Source organism: Lasioglossum baleicum, chromosome 2 (genome assembly GCF_051020765.1).
Source record: "Lasioglossum baleicum chromosome 2, iyLasBale1, whole genome shotgun sequence".
Classification (NCBI taxonomy): Eukaryota; Metazoa; Arthropoda; class Insecta; order Hymenoptera; family Halictidae; genus Lasioglossum; species Lasioglossum baleicum.
Window position 1 is genome coordinate 1820279 of NC_134930.1, and position 18186 is coordinate 1838464.

At 43.0% G+C, this 18186-nt stretch overlaps 1 protein-coding gene across 2 annotated transcripts in view; it reads left to right on the forward strand.

Annotated features, from left to right (window-relative positions):
• Positions 1-17299: 17299 nt before the first annotated feature.
• The window catches only part of LOC143217701 (myrosinase 1-like), a 32608-nt gene continuing 31721 nt past the window's right edge, over positions 17300-18186 (forward strand). The window contains exon 1 of one of the 2 annotated variants that reach the window (XM_076442245.1): positions 17300-17785. The gene's annotated coding sequence lies outside the window, so the exon portion shown is untranslated. The remainder of the gene's footprint in view (positions 17786-18186) is intronic. The other variant, XM_076442249.1, reaches the window with a different exon arrangement.

Here is an 18186-nt window from a genome sequence, read left to right on the forward strand (position 1 = left end):
AACGAATAAATTCATTCGAGCCCTAATTGTTTCGAGTCATTTCCGACCTGCGAGATCCGTCCTGCCGCGAGGGCTGTCCCCGTTATTCCCTGTGTCCGAATTCCTGGCAGTCCGTGTCGTCGAAGTTCGTTCGTGATCGCGAGAAGAGTCGCAGCTCGTGTTCGACGTCCTCGAACGCGAGACTTTCGTGTTTCTTAGTGCGGTACTTCCGAGTACCTGGCGCCCGAACAATACTTAGCGTCCGATTCGACTCTTCTCGTCAATTACCTTTGTCCCGAGAGGACCGGGTCCGCGCGGCCGCGCACGGCCCGTCCTCAGCGGCTGTAAATTCTCGGGGTTGACCGTTTCCGCCGGTCAACAAGCCGGTCGAATACGGGCAACGTTACAAATTGGCGCCCGAACAGGAACCTCTCTCTCGCAAGGGTTTTCCCCGAAAACAGAGAGAGGCGCAGGGATAACGTCGGACTGTCGCAGATAGATTACGGTACGACGCCGCGAGTAAAATCTACGGAAATAGCGATCCGACGGACGACGAATCGAACGAAACGACGTATCGCGCGAGTCGAGGAGAGCGAAAAATTACGCGCGTGCGAAGCGAAAATCCTTTCCGACGGAACCACGCTCAATCCAAACCGTTCAAGGAAGACTTCGAGAGCCAGCGCGACGCATTTCTTGTCTTTCATGTTTTTTTTCTTGTTTTTTTTGTCAAGAGTAGAACACTAGAAATTCCAATGTTAATAAATTGTTGTATGTAATATTACTGTGTCCCTTGGTGAGGGGAGTGTACGTTTTCGGTGCTGGGCGAATAATCGTGGCCTAGTCGAATCCTGCTCTCCATAATTCGTGTTGTTCAATACTCTATTCGCGATTTCAGGACTTCGGAATTTTTTTTTTCTCACAAGTTGTCTATTAGTTTGAGTTATAAATAGCTTTTGTGTTAGGGTACTGTATGGTGAGGCAAACCGTTGTGAAAGAGCCATTGTCCGTGATATTGAAATAGGAATAATATCGAGATTAGGCGAAGACAAGGGCGAGAAATTTCGAACTGTTGAGAGTTTCGTGAGCCGTAACGTGACTCCGGTCGGGGGGGAACCGAGTGCCCGGGCACGCAACGTAAACATCGCGCGGCCGAAAGGCCTTGAGAGTTCGGTACAGCGCACAGTGGTCCAAACGGCCGATTTAGGAGTGCAAAAGTCTAAACGCTTCTAATAATCGATAATTCTGTGTTACATGTATTTTATACACATTAGATAAGTATAAAGAAGGCTAATTGAGTTCCGTAAGTTTTTTGAAATATCTTTTTTTCTTAAAATATAGCAAAGACGAAGCAACATATTTCAATTTATAATGCCAGTTTTAATGTACAGTGTTAGAAAAGAAAAACTTGTGCACAATTCTTCATTTTTTACAAAATTATAATTTTCAGAAATGAAATTTACGACAACAACAATAATAATACATATAAAAAACACAATAATAATAAAAATAAAAACAAAACAATATTTATATCTAGTTATACTGTTATATTTACATCTAATTAGATATAATTATATAACCTAACACAATCTAAGCTGTTAACGATCTCTTCGACACAATAAGAATGGGAAACATTCATGTGGAAGGCCCATAATAATAGAAAATCAATCTCTTTTTGTTTACGCTCTCTACGACTCGCAAAAAGAACTGCCAATCGGCCCTCCAACAACAATGCCACAACACCAGGCATTCTTTGCACATTATTGCCTAATACGTCTATTAATCGTCTATTATATATTATTATAATAGTATGTCTATTATATATGTACGTCCTACGCGTACTCGTCATCGAACTGTACCAGAAAAAATAAAATAATTTACTAATCTGCATTTTTCTACAAATAAATTTGATGAAACCATAAACTACATATTTCATTCCTAATATTCATGCAAAAATTAACGCGAATACGGGCGAGTATCGTTAGTATTTCCTACCAACTTAAGAAATGAATTTCTTAAAACCTCTTCGTTCCACGCGCACTCGTCATCGAACTGTATCAGAGAAAATAAAATGACTTGCTAATCTGCAATTTCCTGCTAATAAATTTGATGAAACCATAAACTACATATTCCATTCCTAATATTGATGCAAAAATTAGCGCGAATACGGGCGAATACCATTAGTATTTCCTACAACAAACTTAAAAAATAAATTTCGTAATACTTCCTTGAGGAACATTACTTAAACATTTCCGAAAAATTGTTTTATATTTTTTTTCATATCTTCCCAATGCTTCTGAACACGGCTATTATAATTAGAAATCAATATTATCGTTCTAGACAATAAATAAGAGTTGAAAAGGATGTCCTTTATATCGATGTACTTGTCATACTGCTACTTTCAACCTATGCCACACTTAACAATAATTGATTTAAGAAGTAATATTGTCGATTTCAGCTTCTACAGACATATGTGTTGATGTAAGAAACAGTATTAAATGCCTACTTCATGTTTGGTTTTTTGACTTTTGCACTCCTAAATCGGCAGTTTGGACCACTGTGCAGCGGGAAGAAAAACAAACCGCCGTAGGCCGCGTCGAAAATGCTGGGCGTCTCAATAAGAGATACAGACAACGTGTCCGTGTACAATGAATGCGATATAGACCCGGGGGAAGGGATGTCGAGTGACCCTCAACCGGGTGACGGAAATTCGGCGTCTCGGCTGCGTTTTACAAGGTACCCAGAAAATCCCGTAGCAGGCACATTAGGTACGGCCATAAAACCCGAGGGAGACGTCAGGTCCGCGCCACCACCAGAGAGACCGAACTCGACAGAACCATTCGATATAATTCGAAAATGGCGATTGAAATTCTCGGGCAAATCACACGAGGATCCGGAAATGTTCCTCTCCCGATTAGAAGATCTAAGGGCCAGCTCGAATTTGAATGATGCTGATCTGCTGCGCTGCCTACCGGTGTGCTTGACCGATAAAGCCGCGCTATGGTATAAGAATCGCGGCGGATTTAGAACATGGTCGAGATTCGTAGAGGAATGGCGGGAAAATGACTTCGATCCGAATTATCAGGAACTGCTAGAACGCGATTTGAGAGTCCGGAAACAAGGTCCGGACGAACCGATACGGGATTACATAGCGTGTATGGAAGCTATGATCAATAGGTTAGAAAGGCCGTGGACCACCCACAAAGCGGTGGAAAGAATCTATTATAACGCGCGAGAAGAACTACGGAACGCGGTATCATTCGTAGATAATATGACTTTAGGCCAGTTAGAAAGAAAGTTGCGGGCAGCGGAGAGTAATATCGCACCCGGAAACGCGGAGCACTACCGATCGCCACAACTGGCAAATAAATACTTCGCATACAACCCAGCGGATTATAAAAAGCATCCGAAAAGTAACGGTAACGAAAAACAAAACAAATTTCGAGAATACGAGTCCGCGAACGCTGTAGAGTGGTACGATAGTACCGACAGTAACGAAAGCGAGGAGGGGTCGCCCGAACGTAAAGGTCGAGGAGCGCGTTCAAATAACAAATCGAATAGGCAAAGTAGTTCTCATTGCGGACCGAATAATAAATCCTGCGCGAAACACACCGCGTGCGCAGTAAAACCGTCGGAAAACGAACCGTCGGCAAAAGGCAAATGTTGGAATTGCCAAAAAGAAGGTCACTTCGCGCGGTACTGTAGAGCAAAAAGAGTCATCCATTGCTATAGTTGCGGGGAACAGGGGGTTACTATTCGCGAATGTCGTAAATGTGATCGAAAACCGGGAAACTGGAAACGGGACCGCTCGCAGGGGCCGGATCGATCCCGGAAACAATAATATCGGCTCGGATTTCGGAAATAAATTCCAACTCGGATCAAACAAAAAGACCGTCATTGTTAATCATCGAAACGAATATCGGAAAATACAAAGCACGCGCTTTAATAGATTCTGGCTCGTCAATCTCGTTTGCAAGTCGCGAAGTAATTCAGGCAGTAGGAAATCAAGCGAAAGTTTCTCTCGCCGAAAAACCGTGTTATTTCCTCTTAGCCACAGGTGCGGTGGATAGGGCAACGGAACAGGCCAAACTTAGGGTTACGATCAAAAACGAAACTAGAGAAATTCTCGCCCGCGTTCCCGATAATTTGGTGAACCCATTGTTACTGGGAATAGATACGATAGCGAAATTCGGTATCGTTGTCGAGTACCATAGGGCGGCATGGCATTTCGCCTCGCGACCAAGCGTTGAATTCCCTTTCGGGTCCCAATCAAACGAGCCACTCTGTTGCGGATTACAAATTCTATCAGATGTAGAAAAAGAGCGGTTACGCGAATTTCTAGATAAGGAACTTCGAGACTTTGCGGAAATACCGGGGATGACCACATTGACCACTCACCGAATTGACGTAGGTAATGCCAGACCAATTAAACAGAGGTCGTATAATACATCACCAATAGTACGGGAGGCAATCTACAAAGAGGTAGACTCGTTGTTAGCGGAAGGAATAGTAGAACCTTCACAAAGTGAGTGGTCAAGCCCCATTGTAATGGTAAAGAAGCTGAATGGCAAGTACCGCTTTTGTTTAGATTTCCGCAAAGTCAATGCAGTTTCGAAAAGAGACGCGTACCCACTCCCGTTGATGACAGGCATTTTGGATAAGTTGCGCGCGGCACGCTATATTTCCACCCTCGATTTGAAGCAAGCTTACTTCAAATTCCGCTAGAAGAAAGTAGTAAAGAAATTACCGCGTTCACGGTTCCGGGCAAAGGACTATATCAATTCCGAAGAATGCCATACGGACTCACAGGGGCGCCGGCAACATTCCAACGTTTATTGGATCGTTTAATAGGACCGGAAATGGAACCCCATGTATTTGCCTATTTGGACGATGTAATTATCGCTACCGCCACTTACGAAGAGCATTTAGTCTGGCTGAAAAAGGTTTTAGACAAAATTAAAGCGGCAGGGTTAATAGTGAATCCCGAAAAATGCGAATTCTGCAGGGATGAAGTAAAATATCTTGGATTCGTGGTGAGCCGCGAAGGGCTGAAAGTGGACGCGGAGAAAGTTGAACCCGTCCTGTCTTTCCCCGCACCGCGAAATATAAAACAAGTAAGACGATTTCTCGGAATGGCTTCGTGGTATCGAAGATTCATTCCGAATTTCGCAACAATAGCGGAGCCAATGAACATCTTATTGCGGAAAGGCAGGGCGTGGGAGTGGAAGGACGGTCAACAATCCGCCTTCGAAAAATTACGTTCACTAGTAGCTACCGCGCCAACTCTCGCATGCCCACGCTTTGAAATCCCGTTCACCCTGCAGACAGACGCTAGTATGGTAGGGCTCGGGGCGGTATTAGTTCAGGAAATCGAGGGGGAGGAAAGGGTGATAGCGTTCGCGAGTCGTTCATTGAATTCGGCAGAACGCAAGTATTCCGCGACAGAATTAGAATGCCTGGCCGTCGTGTGGTCCGTGCAGAAATTCCGGCCGTATCTGGAAGGTTATAAATTCACGATCATTACGGATCACAGCAGCCTTCGGTGGTTACGACAGCTAACCAACCCTTCGGGCAGATTAGCACGTTGGGCATTACAATTGCTCGAATATGATTTCGAAATAAAATACCGAAAAGGCTCGCTGAATAACGTTCCAGACGCGTTATCACGAATGTTTGAAGGGATAAAAACGGAAGGGGAGAAATTGCCAATAGTAGCCGCGACGCGATTAGATTGGTTTGACGAAAAAGTTCGTGCAGTTGAATCAAATCCGGAGCAACACCCCGCGTGGTCAATTAGAGAGGGTCAGCTTTATTACCGTCGTACAGATCCACTTATTGCAGAAATTTTGGGAGGGGATCTTAGCGAATGGAAATTAGTAATTCCGGCAGATAGGAGGAATGAGATCTTGAAAGAATCGCACGACGAGGTGCAAGCGGGTCATCTGGGAGTGGAAAAGACCTACCACAGAATAGCGGCAAAATATTTCTGGCCGGGTATGTTTAGAACTGTCGTCGAATACGTGCGACGCTGTCCCACATGCCAAATGACGAAGGTGGAACAGTCTCTCCCCTCCGGGCTAATGGGTAGGCGTCGCATTTCGGCTCCTTGGATGGTAGTCGCGGCAGACATAATGGGCCCGTTTCCACCTAGTCGTGCAGGATTCGCCTATCTGCTGGTAATGCAGGATCTCTTCACAAAGTGGGTGGAATGCTGCCCTCTCAGGAAGGCCACGGGGGCAAAAATTTCGGAAGCTCTCGAGAATTTGGTATTTTCGCGGTGGGGAACTCCCGAAGTACTATTAACGGACAACGGTACCGAGTTCGTTAATAAAACAATTCACGAACTGGCGAAAAAGTATGGAATTACGATCTCGACAACACCGCCGTATCACCCGCAGGCGAATCCCGTCGAAAGGGTGAACAGGGTGTTGAAAACGATGATCGTATCATACATAGGGAAAGATCATAGGGATTGGGATCAAAATATCTCTAAATTTCGGTTCGCCTACAACACTGCGCACCATACAGTACTACAGGCTTCTCCGGCCTTTCTGAATTTCGGACGAGAGCCTACGCCAGCGGCTTGTCGTAGAGCACAAGTAGAGCCACCAGTAGAATTAGAAGTAGCGGACTCCGGGGAGTGGAAGGACCGCGTCTCACACCTTCCAACTCTGCGACATTGGGTAGCGGAAAATTTGGATAGAGCGTACGAAACGCAATCCAAATATTATAACCTCCGGCGGAAAAACGTGAATTTCGAGATAGGAGATTTAGTACTACGACGGAACCGGGTGTTGTCATCGGCGGCACAGAATGTAGCGGCGAAACTCTGTCCAAAGTTCGCGGGACCGTTCCGGATTTCGGAAAAGTTATCAGCGGTAGTGTATTGGCTTACAACCTTAGAGGGCCGGGACGTGGGAAAAGCACACGTCGAAGATCTGAAAACGTACACTCCGCCCGTAGAAGGGGAAGGAGAACGGCCCAACACTGCAAATAATACAATTTCAGATGCAGAACTTCAAGGTGGATCCGTGGGTAGCGGACATCTACGAGTTAATGGTAGAGGACCTCGAGTCCATGGAAGCGGTAGTGACAAGGATGAGGGAGAATTTCCGTCGTCCCCACCAACGCACTACGGCAGTATCAGTGGCCGACCTCCTAGGACCCCTAGAAGAGGCTCAGGCCGAACTTCCGGGCCCAATCCCGCCACAGCAGAAGACGGAGAAGGAGCCGCCACAGTCCCGCGAAGGGGGAGAGGAAGACCTCGAGGAACCGGAAGAGGCCGTCCTCGCGGTAACTCCCGAGCTACCGGGGGAGTACGGGGAGCTGGACAAACTGTTCACCAGGACAACGCAGCATCTGCAAGCACTGCAGGGGTATTTCAGATACCCGCCCCGGACTCTGCCGGTGACCCCGATGCCAACAGAAGAGCCGAAGGCACAAGCGACCCCGACGCCAATACCAGAGCCAAAGCCACGTGAAACACCAAATCCCGCAGTACAACAGAAACCTCAGGAGGCCCCAACAGCCCGAAAGGGGGCACCAGACCATGGGAAGACGACAACGTACCCAGGAACCAAAAAGACTACGAGCCTGCGGGAAGCCGAGACTACCGGAATCCCAAGTCTACTAGACACGGGGAAGGCACCGGAGGAAATGCCCATAAAGAGGCCATGTTGGAATTGTGGGGTGAGAGGCCACAACAGGAGCCAGTGCCCAGAGCCGGTACGGCCACACTGCTTCCGTTGCGGACTAAAAGGGGATTCCGTGCGCACCTGCCCATACTGTGCGGATTATTGGCGCAAAATGAACGCCGGATATAGGGCCAAAATCGGGGCCCCGCCAAGGCCATAAGAGGAAGGGGTGATTTCGGTAGCGCGGGTAGAAGTCCGCAGGTTAAAAGGGAGGAAACTACCGTCCCAATCAGGTTTAGTTCTGTTTCAGTTTTAGTTCCGTTTTTCACTATTTAGTTCCGAAAAGCTGGACCGCTGCCCAAACATGGTCGCAGGAAGGCGGTCCAGAATAACTGTAATTCCGTATATAAGAAAACGTTCCGTCATTTGTAATCCGGGTAAAAAGAAATAAAAGAAATTATAGTTTCGTATCCGGAGCGTTGGGATAGTTATTTGGTAGGACTAGTAGAGAACCTTTTCCCCGTAGAGTAGATTTAGGTAACTCTCGTCCGAGGTGCAGTGTAAGGTCGTGTTTCGTACAAGGAGAAGGAGAACAGGGTAAGGATTGAGTGTGAGTATTCGTGTTTATGTTGGTGAAGGCTCATTATGTAAAGGTTGCACTTCCGAGGGGACTGTTCCAAAGTTGCGAACCGGGGGATCACGAGGTCGACTCCTACCGGTTGGTCCGGTCCAAATTTTAAGGGGGGGGGAGTTGTGACGTTGCAAGTCTGCGACGTCACTTCTCCGTTTGATAAACGGTCAGAGAACCGTATCGGGAGTGAACCGGACCGACCGTTAGTGAATGCAAGAACCACCCGCAACTTAGAACGCTCCTTGAGGAAGAGATTAAAATCGAGAATCGCTTCTAATGCCATCTGTTGCACGCACCGAGAGCAACTACTCTCGGGAGCGTGCCTAGGAAGCAACAAATACCGACAAGGCGCCCCGCACCAGAGGATCACCCGACGACGAAATATTGGCCGCCAACAAAAACCATTCCGGATCCGGAGAAGTGGCAAAAGGCACCGATGCACACGAGCCCGTAAACTCGGAGACGACGTGCCAGGACAATGGGGCTGCAACAACGTAACATCGGCATTTTGGTGGTCCAGCCGGCGTCTCACCCTCCTACAGTCGGTCCCGGCAAGGGTGGTGCGGAGGAGCGCCTAAGAGGACGAGTCCTCGCCGATCGCCTTCGACGATGGGCCATTGGTGTTTGACAGGTCGTGGGTCCAACGACCCGTTCTGATAGGTCGATCCTGCGACTAGAGTAGTTGCGTTGCGGGTGCGCCCATAGGGAATTTCGGCAAGACGAAAGGAGTGGGGAGATCGAGAATCGAAGCGCTCCGTCGATGCGACGAAGGATCACTGTCGCGCTGGTACTAGAACCGATCAGTCGAGCTTCCGCAATTTCGCTGCCGCGCATATTTTCCGTGTTCCGTCGAACAGAACGTAGTACGCGTCGCGGGTGGTTTTTCTTCGCGACTACTTCCGAGAACGATTCCCGAGCGAAGGCCCAGAGTTCCGGCCACAGAATTACGGGTAGCTGAACGCAGCACGGTAAGTCGACTAAGTGATCCTCGTTAGCATTTCGGGTTGGCTCGATATTTAGTGCGAGGACGAAGCGAGTGCGCATCGTCCTCGGACCATTGGTGATTGCCGAGGCCTTGGGCCTCGTGCATTGGTGCTCGCGTACTCCCTGAGACGCTTTGAGCCTTCGCGAACAGTCTTCCCCTTTGAGTAGTCGGAAGTCTTCCTCTAGGAGCCGCGTCGAGAAAGGATAATTTCGGGAACTGCGAATTCGGGAAAATAGCGTCCATCGCGCTCGGCAATCGCGCGCCGGTCCGTCGAGACTACGCCGAACATCAGCGTTTCGCGAATCCCGTCTCCGTTGAGACGTGCATTGTACCGTCGTACCGTACTTTCTAGAATCGCGAAGTCTCGAATCACGCGCTCCGCGATCGACGATCCATCGCACAAGTGTACAAGGAGCGCGGGCTCCCGGGTTGCAGCCACGTGGCCGCCCCTCTGTAATTTATCTCCTGACAACGAATAAATTCATTCGAGCCCTAATTGTTTCGAGTCATTTCCGACCTGCGAGATCCGTCCTGCCGCGAGGGCTGTCCCCGTTATTCCCTGTGTCCGAATTCCTGGCAGTCCGTGTCGTCGAAGTTCGTTCGTGATCGCGAGAAGAGTCGCAGCTCGTGTTCGACGTCCTCGAACGCGAGACTTTCGTGTTTCTTAGTGCGGTACTTCCGAGTACCTGGCGCCCGAACAATACTTAGCGTCCGATTCGACTCTTCTCGTCAATTACCTTTGTCCCGAGAGGACCGGGTCCGCGCGGCCGCGCACGGCCCGTCCTCAGCGGCTGTAAATTCTCGGGGTTGACCGTTTCCGCCGGTCAACAAGCCGGTCGAATACGGGCAACGTTACATCACATAACTTAAAATATACTGCCAATTTTGCGATAATTGTTATCCAGACACCATAAACAATAGTTATTTTTAATTTAATAAAAAAAATCATTTGTAAAAGTTCATATTATTATATCGCAAGGAAGGCAGCAATCGTTGAATTTCACAGAAATTATTCGGAAAATCCAGTTGTGTTTTAAAATATTAATTTGCATATGTTCTACTTACAAATAATCATTATCGATGATAGACTATCTTTGACTGATAAATATCCATTATAAACGACAACAATTCTTTGTGGTCATAAGGAACCGTTATCGATGATGGAAATAATTTTTGGCTATTAGTATTAGTAATCGCATTGTCGAGGACAGAAATTTATTTGTGCTACTGATCATGCGAGAGTCAGATTAGGTCTAAGTCGAATTATCATCGATAAGGTCAAAGTCAGATTATCATCGATAATGATTATTTGTAACTAGAACATATGCAAATTAATATTTTTAATAAACTAGATTTCCCGAATAATTTCTATGAAAGTCAACGATTACTGCATTCCTTGTGATAAAATATAAACTTTTTCAAATGATATTTTTTATTAAATTAAAAAGAGACTATTGTTTATGGTGTCTGCAAAAATGTTTCCAACAAAAGTTGATCAGTATTCACTTTTGTACAAATCTCGATATCAAAAATTAAAAGTAAATTTTTTTTTATAAAAAACTGAAAGTTACCTCAATTTTTTAAATATTAACATATATTTTTTATTTCATAATATTCTAACTGGTATCAAGAGGAATTCAACAACCTATAACAATGTAACATTATAAACCTTGAAATAACGGTGCAATAGAAAGTTTTCTTGGCCAGAGAATGTCCCTTCTGTCGAGGTGCGCTGGTTTTGTGCCGTTGCAGGTATAGTAGGCGCAGTCCCACTGAAATACACAGAAGAAACCCAAAACGGGGACGGAGCGATGGCGCAGGTAGGCAGAGGAGGCGTTCTAGTGGGCAAAGACCTTTATACTCCTTCTTTAACCAAGGTTTCTTCTACAATTCTCTTCGCACTAAGTGCTTGCATTTTTGTGAAACACAACGTACATTCTTTCAGTTAGTGTTTACGCCAACACTTTCAGCGATTTGTCTCACAATCATCCTCGAATTTGATGCTGTTCTCAATGTTGCACGTTTTTCACGGGCAGTTGAACTTTGTGGAGGCCCAAAACTCTTCTTTTTTCCGCAATTTTCAGGATATTTTAATAAGCTCATAATAACTTTTCGTCATCTATACAATTTTTGATATTTGTGTAATTCAATCTTGTTCTTCCTTAACTTTAATATCGTATGTACTTCACATACACTTAGTTTTTTTCCACGACCCATTCTTACCGCTTTAGTATGTAGTTTTATTAAATAAGCACGAAAGAAGCTAGTACCCACTTTATCAATTACGTTTTGCAATGAATGTTTGCTCTTCAGTAACTTTTGTACAACTGACAAATGTAAACTGCTTTTGTGCTATCATTTTGTCCCACTTGTGCGCCCCAATATTTACGTTTCCATTTCGAAAATTCTGTTGAAGTAAATATGGTGGATAATATTCTGCTATGCCTACAGCAAAAATAGTACTGTTCACTCTGAACTAAACATTCTTCAATCGTACTTCGCTTTTATAAACAAATGTGTTTTTCTCATCCTGTAGTAAACTAATTACATATTCTAGCTTCCCAAAAAAGTTCAAATCGTATAGTACAATATCAAAAAAGTTATCGTCTTCTTTAGAGCGTCCGAATATATTTGCGAGTAACTGTAAAAAAAATAGATTAACTCTTTTTTAATAACTTTTTTATAAACAACTACCGCCGAGTAAAACATTTACAACATTATTCGGAGTGATGACCTGGACAATATATTAAAAAATCAGCGAGATCGGAGGGTGTTACCTTCTTCTCAACGATTACACTGTCCAACACCAAATTTGGGTGGTTCTTATAGAGTTTTTTGCTCTGATTCCGAGTCTGTCCTTAATTTTTTTCCTACACGCACCGTTGTTAAGGAACATGGCTTTGAAAAAGAAACATATTTTTCAACTTTAAACAAATATTGTGATGTTATTATAAAAGATATTGGATTGTTCTTTGCAGCAAAAGATTCTGTAGACTTTCCCGAATACAGTGATATCGAATATTAATAGATTATGATGGTTTAAACATGTTTAACCAGTGACTAAGACGTAGAAACACCACTTTTGCACCAATTTTTGAGAATATTTTTCGATTTGTCTCAAAAATAAGGGTCCAGAATAAGGGTCTGTTAAGTTTGGAACGTCGACGTTTTTTTCGAACCAGAAAGCAAAATATCTTCTCCCGACATGAATTACCGCGTGTGGGGTTCGAAAACGCGATCACGTACTACCGAGCGTCGCGCGGGGGGGGAGGTGTAACGGTTAAATTTGATAGTTTATATCTCCTAACCGTATAAGCTTTTTAAAAAATTTTTTAAATATTGCATTGTCATCCAATTCTGAGCTATGTTTAAAATTTCAAGTCTCTAGCTCATCGGGAAGTTAATTTAAGATCAATTGCAAAATTTGTACCGAACAAACAAACAAACAAACAGACAGACAGACAAGAAAGCGAGCAAATAAAAACATGGTAACATGAACATACAATAATATAAATAAACAACAAACATTAGGTTTAAGCAACGAATGCAAATATCATAGTGCTTATATTTTCGTTATATCATGTGGGGTTAAAAAACGCTCATAATACACTCAAAACACCCAAAATGTCTCATAAACGTAATTACTGCTTAATATAGTTATTAAATTGAGTTATATAAAATCTACTTAATTCTTGACTCCTACTGCTTAATAGTTATTAAATTGAATTTTATAATATCTACTTAATTCTTGGCTGAATTCTGAAAGAATATAAGTAAATGCAATACAGAATTACAAGATGAATGAAGACATTCGCTTTTATAATCTATCGGAATTGATCAAGACTCGCTGTATATGTTTAACATGTTCTTGAGGCGACGACATTTTTAGGCTTGATTATAGAGTTTGACGAATGTGTCATAATATGTGCGAATGATATCAATCGTTGTATTTTTGCACGTTATCTATCAATGACCTATACATCACTTGACCCGAAAACGAATTCAGTGCAAGTATACGATTTTCATATTATTTCTCCAAGTTTCTATTCGCATTACAAATGTGATAGGAGACAGAAAAATTAAATATTTTGTTATCATAACCATTGTTGACGCGAAATTATGGCGTGATTTGTTTGCGGAAACGAATAAATAGGCTGTGAATTTTATGCATTTTTGATCATATTAAGGAGGAACCATACAAAACAGTAAAAACAATAGAATTTAAAAATACTGCCATATTATTTTTTGTCTATTGGACCTATTAAGAAAGGAAATATTGTATTTTACTCTAGTTTGTTGCAATTGTAATGGACAATCGTTATTTCCCACTAAGCTCCGCAGTCGACTACATACAGTTTTCTTTAGAGCTTAGAAATAAGAAAATTGCCATCCCCTTTTTCTCTTTATCTCAACTCCGTTTAGTGTCAGAACGGGAGGGTATGTCATATTCTATTCTTTTCCAACGAAAGATATTGCCACTCGGCCGATCACTTTGTAGTTTGTCGCTGCGTTTCAAACCTCTGGCACATTCTCCCTATTCACTCCCGGCTCACTCGATAACAAAGTGAAGCTGCATAGCCTTATTCGTAATAGGTTAAAAGCCTTCCCGAGACATCGACTTGGAAAACTGTAATAAAAATGTGCAGTTAAGCCTTGACTGAGGAGTTACAAAAGGAGAGCTTTGCTCCTCATAGATGAGGTTGGTGGAAGTTCAACAGATTTCAATCTCAATCTTCGCTCAATATACCAAGTGGTAATACTTCCGGATTAAATCGACCTGAGAAGGCAACTCCCTAAGAACACTCCCACTCCACAGAAAATTGTACAACAGTTTATCAATCCCTGTGACTTCAATTTTTTTTTACTTTGCCTTTTGTTTTTGTTTTTCATAAACCTACATGATTATATTCAACTATGTAAATAAAAAGCTTACCTTAATGTTATTAGTATGCGTAATAACATAAAAAAAGATAATAGAGATAATAAATAAATAATAACTTATGTAACCTAAGTACATAGACCACATCGAAGAGTGCAATGCACTCAAACTACAAAAAATAATGGTCAAATCATTTAAATGATATGAACTGCACAAACTTACCTCCACGAGTCGCCCGAATCGTACGATCCACGCGATTGTTCTGTTTCGCTTCCGATTGCACGCGATTGGAATCGCGGCGATTTCATCAGTCGAGTCGATTTCAGTCGACCACGAATCGACCCGTGTGCGGCTCTCCATTCATTTATATTGGAAGTCACGTGGAGGGGGAATCGCATGCGACTGGAATCGCGTCGATCGAATCAACGATCGGCAATCGCGTCGGTCACATGAATCGTACATGACAAGCAAGACGTACGAACTTCACGACGCGATTACAATCGACCCGTGTGTGGACGGCCTTAATCTCAAACATGAATAAACAGAACGAATGCTACGACTGTACAGGGTAGGGAAAAATTATTGGTCATCCTTTTGGGAGGTGATAGAACTCGTCGAGATCGCCAACATTGCATGATAAACATGGTGCCGCAAAATTAACTTTCAAGGTCATTTTCAATGTCAAATTTTGTTATTAGCCTGGTCGATTCTACTCGTCAAGCTGAACGAAAGTCTCAAAGGGACCATATGCCGGAAATCAATATTTCATAGAGAAATCTTCGTTTGCAGTTTTTTTGCATGAAATTTAAAAAAAATCGATTTTCATGTAGTCAGGAAATAAATCTGATGCTTATAACGTTCTTAAATTCATTTTCTGAAAAATTTGTTTTCGCGTTAAAAAATGTGCTTAATTAGTCCAGTCAATGAATGCTCATAAGGGTGGCGTAGAGGGAAATGCAAGGAACACAATTTTTAACTTTGGGACTTTGTTTGGACTAGTTAGGAGGTAAACATACTAAAAGACCCTACTCCTACGAGCTGAGCGGGCTACAGGGGGGCACGTAGAAGTCACCTCTTTCGGTTTTCCGCTTATATCTCGGAAACTATGTGTCCTAGCGATAATACCATTCCATACAAAATTAAAGCAGACAAAATGTGCCATAAGATTGATTCGATTCAGTTTTCCGCTATCTCTCATAGTTTCCGAGATATCCGCGCTCAAAGTTCACTAATTGTGCTGAAGAGTTCTTTTTCACAATTAGTGAACTTTGAGCGCGGATATCTCAGAAACTATGCGTCCTAGCGATAAGACCATTCTACACAAAATTAAAGCTGACAATATGTGCTATAAGATTGATTGCATTTAATTTTTCTCTATCTCTCATAGTTTCCGGAAAATCCGCGCTCAAAGTTCTCTAATTGTGATAAAGAAATTTTTTCCTCACGTTTTTTGCCTTATTTGACTGACTAACTCTTCAGCACAATTAATGAACTTTGAGCGCGGATATCTCGAAAAATATGCGAGATAGCAAAAAACTGGATCCAATCAATCTTGTGGCACATTTTGTCAGCTTTAATTTTGTATAGAATTGTCTTACTGTTAGGACGCATAGTTTCCGAGATATAAGCGGAAAATCGAAAAAGGGGACCTTCTATGTGCCCCCTGCACCCCGCTCACCTTCTAGGAGTTTTAGTATGTTTACCTCCTCACCAGTCCAAACAAAGACCCAAAGTTAAAAATTGTGTTCCTTTCATTTCCCTCTACAACTTTTCGTTGACTGGACTAGGTCTACTCTTAGTGCTACCCAGGAACAACGACGTGGACGTTGTAGATTATTGTTCCCTTCGGGGTGACTTGACTACAGTGAGTTTTCCTCGCCTCTCACTTCGGGGTGACTTGATTAACGGTGGTAGTCACATTGAAGCTGGCAGACAGGCACAACTGCTCAGAGCTATTGGGGCCGATGGGTCAGTTCTGTTTGTTCGTAAGCAGCGTCGACGACGATAAAGTGAGAGGCGAGGGGAACTCACTGTAGTCAAGTCACCCCGAAGGGAACAGAAATCTACCACGTCCACGTCGTTGATCCTGGGTAGCGCTAAGAGTAGATTAAGCACATATATTAACGCGGAAACAAATTTTTCAGGGTCAATTTTGGGGGGTGATTTTCGCTAATCATGACCAGGATATTCAGAACATGATTTTAAGAACTTTATAAGCATCAGATTTATTTTCTGACTTCATAAAAATCGATTTTTTTTACATTTCATGCAAAAATACTCCAAACGAAGATTTCTCTATGAAATATTGATTTCCGGCATATGGTCCCTTTGAGACTTTCGTTCAGCTCAACGAGTAGAATCGACTAGGTCAATAACAAAATTTGACATTGAAAATTACCTTGAAAGTTAATTTTGCGGCAATGTTGGCGATCTCGACGAGTTCTATCACCTCCCAAAAGGATGACCAATAATTTTTCCCCACCCTGTACATATATACACAACAAAACATAACAAAATTGTACAATAATTACACAAATATCAAGTAATGATATTAGAGCGATATGAATAATGAACTCAAACCTGTCGTTAAACACGGACTGTAGATGAAAACATAGGTGTATAGCTACGATTTGACTGTGTCAACGAAAACATTGTGTCGGTCATATCGTGTCGATGAAGACATTTGTGGACGATTGGCCGTGTCGATGAAAGCATAGCGTCGACGAAAGTTGCTGTCGGTCAAATCGTGTCGATGAAAACAGTGTCGGTGAAGTGGGTTTTCGACGAACCAAGGGTAACCCCTTTACTGTAGTAGGAATCCCAACAAAAACATTCTGTAAACAGGAGCCAAGTTCTTATGGCCGTAAAAAGTTGTGAGATCAAACAAAATACGACCAAGTTGGTTAGCTTAGAAATACCTCTTGCAATACTGAAAAAAGCGTTTGTAAAAATTAGTTTAAAAGAACGCTATTCAATTTTTAATGAATTACATGGAGGGCTAAATTATTCAAACTTGGCCGCTACCTAACACCTTTTATGGTCATTGGTTTAAAAAGTAACGGCCAAGTTTAAATAATTTAGCCCTCCATGTGACTCTTTAAAAATTATATAGCGTTCTTTTTAACTAATTTTTACAAACGCTTTTTTCAGTATTGCAAGAGGTATTTCTAAGCTAACCAATTTGGCCGTATTTTGTTTGATCTCACAACTTTTTACGGCCATAAGAACTTGGCTCCTGTTTACAGAATGTTTTTGTTGGGATTTCATCACTTTTTGTTGAAATTTCATCAATTATCAAGTTTATGGTTAAGCCTTTTGAAAATTTCGTTATTTTTGCGGTAGGACGCACCGTTCCCGAGATACAGCCATTTTCTATATGTTCTATCCTACGTACCTATTTCGTAATGTTTTTTTTCAATACCACCCCTTTAAGGTGTAAAATTTCAAACTTTGACAATTATTCCTTTGAGGGTTTGTTATGGTAGACCTGTGTGCCAAATTTCAAGCTTGTAGGTCAATGGGAAGTACCCAAAAGGTTTTGATGATCTGTCAGTCAGTCAGTCAGCCAGTCAGCCAGCCAGCCAGCCAGCCAGCCAGCCAGCCAGCCAGCCAGCCAGCCAGCCAGCCAGCCAGCCAGCCAGCCAGCCAGCCAGCCAGCCAGCCAGCCAGCCAGCCAGCCAGTCAGTGACAAATTTAACGATTTTTGAGGTCCTATATCTCGGAACCTACTAATGTTGGAAGATTAATGTTTTCAATATTGAGACATGATAGCATTTAACAACTGTACGAAATTACATCTCTCCATCTGCCTCCAGTGCCGAGTTATAAGCCTCTAAAAAACGGCTAAATTGTTTCGTGTAAAAGGTGGTAGTGCAAGAACTTGGCTGGTGCACTACCGTGCACCTAGATCCTTCCCAGGAATTTATAGGATATTTCGCACAGTTTTCGTATTTATCTTACTAGAAAATAAATTCTAATGGATTTTCTCCAATATAAATCAATCTTATAAATAAAGTGCATTCATTATCGTTTCATGAAAGTATCCGAACAGATTAGATATCGTAATCTGTATAAACAAATG